Source organism: Poromitra crassiceps, assembly GCF_964638095.1.
Source record: "Poromitra crassiceps genome assembly, chromosome: 25".
NCBI classification, from domain to species: domain Eukaryota; kingdom Metazoa; phylum Chordata; class Actinopteri; order Beryciformes; family Melamphaidae; genus Poromitra; species Poromitra crassiceps.
The window spans coordinates 8853240-8855739 of NC_139649.1; the positions used below are offsets into that span (position 1 = coordinate 8853240).

Sequence of the window (2500 nt, forward strand, 5' to 3'; positions counted from 1 at the left end):
ATGAAGGGAGATGGAGGGGAAGCGAATTGAGTCAGGGCCACTCAGACGTGGCAGTCTCTGTATGCACACATTCACAGAGGTCTAAACACGTCTGGCCTGACAAGTCGCTCAAAACACTCTCTGTCTGGGACAAACAGTACAAGACTCATACATGTGATCCCTGCTTTAGATGATCCCAGCAAGCAGACCTAGATACGTCACTTCCACTTATGGTTAGTGGTTTTGTTGTGTGTGTATAAGCATCAATTCAACTTTTTACGAACCATAATTCTTTAAAGCCAAATAATTCGTCGTTCAGTCCAGTATGAACCAATTGTGTACGGACTAAAAAATATATAAATACAATCGAAAATAAAAGTACATAGATCACTTTTTGGAGGGAGAGTGGGGGCTTGTTACATTATTCAAAAATCAATTCACAGTTCTTAGTGAGGAAATAATAATGGTTTGCTTTCAATTTAATATCAGGAGACAAAAAAAAGACAAAAAAATTAAATCACTATTTTGGTTCTTTGGTAAATGGCACACAAACAGAACAATTTTGACACTAGTAAATTATGATATTTAAATTAAGTTCATAAAGGGGGAAACAATACATCTGGAGCAGGACCATGCTTTTCCAGATATGCATTAGACTGGCAGTAGTTGTGAAAATAACTTTTATTTTTCACATTTCTGTCATGTCGTGCTACTATGGCCCCATGGAGCATCTCTGCAACACACACACACACACACACACACACACACACACACACACACACACACACACACACACACACACAGACGCACGCACACACACAAACAAACACGCGAAGCAAAGCAAAGCGAATGTACATGCAATTATGCACTTAATAAAGGATGAACACAGACAATATAAATATGTATGCACACAAAAGTATGCACATCAGAGATGAACACACTCACGTGCACACACACACACACACACACACACACACACACACACACACACACACACACACACGCCGTTACCATAATACCTCCTGACTGTGCAAAGCTTGATAAAGGAGCCATCAGCTATAAACCAAATGGCGAGATAGCAGTTACCAAGTTCACACTGAAAGGAGATGGATAACCTTGTGACTAGTGAACAAAGGAAATGGCTTTTAAGCCTCCTACACTGTACAATTACGTCCTGTATACATCATAGTTCCCATATAATTGCATGGCTGTATAATTGCAAGTTCCAGAAATGGACTGCAGAAAAAGTAGCTTTGGAATGAAATAACAAAGAGACACAAATCACTATCATCAGTACCAAACGATCTCCTGACTCTGCGTGCAGTTTCGTTCTGAGGACAATAGGACATATTGTAATGGCAGCAGCAGAGCTGAAATCAAATGCTTTTTAATATGCCTTCCCCCTTTTTCTGCCAATCTTTAATCTCCCTTGATTGTGAGTATTCAAAAGCTGCAAAAATGCTGATCAATTTAAGAACAAACAAACTGGGCTCCTCCTTCTCACACAAAGCCTCATACTGTATTAGCTCCTCCTTCCCACACAAAGCCTCATACTGTATTAGCTCCTCCTTCCCACACAAAGCCTCATACTGTATTAGCTCCTCCTTCTCACACAAAGCCTCATACTGTATTAGCTCCTCCTTCCCACACAAAGCCTCATACTGTATTAGCTCCTCCTTCCCACACAAAGCCTCATACTGTATTAGCTCCTCCTTCCCACACAAAGCCTCATACTGTATTAGCTCCTCCTTCTCACACAAAGCCTCATACTGTATTAGCAGCAGGCCCTTCAGTTCATGTGAGTATGGAAAAAAAGCGAGTCAAAAACGGTATGAAACACTTTCCAACATTTCCAAAGTATTGCATTCCCCTTTCTCCAGAACCGGCCAACGTTATTGGGAGCAGGAGGTGTGGAGGTGCAGTTAGAAGCAGGGGGTGTGGAGGTGCAGTTGGAGCAGGGTGCAGTTGGAGCAGGGGGTGTGGAGGTGTAGTTAGAAGCAGGGGGTGTGGAGGTGCAGTTGGAGGAGGGGGTGTGGAGGTGCAGTTGGAGCAGGGGGTGTGGAGGTGCAGTTAGAAGCAGGGGGTGTGGAGGTGCAGTTACAGCAGGGGGTGTGGAGGTGCAGTTGGAGCAGGGGGTGTGGAGGTGCAGTTAGAAGCAGGGGGTGTGGAGGTGCAGTTAGAAGCAGGGGGTGTGGAGGTGGAGTTACAGCAGGGGGTGTGGAGGTGCAGTTAGAAGCAGGGGGTGTGGAGGTGCAGTTGGAGCAGGGGGTGTGGAGGTGCAGTTAGACGCAGGGGGTGTGGAGGTGCAGTTAGAAGCAGGGGGTGTGGAGGTGGAGTTACAGCAGGGGGTGTGGAGGTGCAGTTAGAAGCAGGGGGTGTGGAGGTGCAGTTGGAGCAGGGGGTGTGGAGGTGCAGTTAGAAGCAGGGGGTGTGGAGGTGGAGTTACAGCAGGGGGTGTGGAGGTGCAGTTAGAAGCAGGGGGTGTGGAGGTGGAGTTACAGCAGGGGGTGTGGAGGTGCAG

General features: G+C 46.0%; 1 protein-coding gene across 1 annotated transcript in view; it reads right to left on the bottom strand.

The window, feature by feature from the left end:
* Positions 1-2500, bottom strand: part of celf4 (CUGBP, Elav-like family member 4) — a gene marked incomplete at both ends in the record, with an annotated part of 30835 nt that overhangs the window by 17994 nt on the left and 10341 nt on the right. The window lies entirely within an intron of this gene.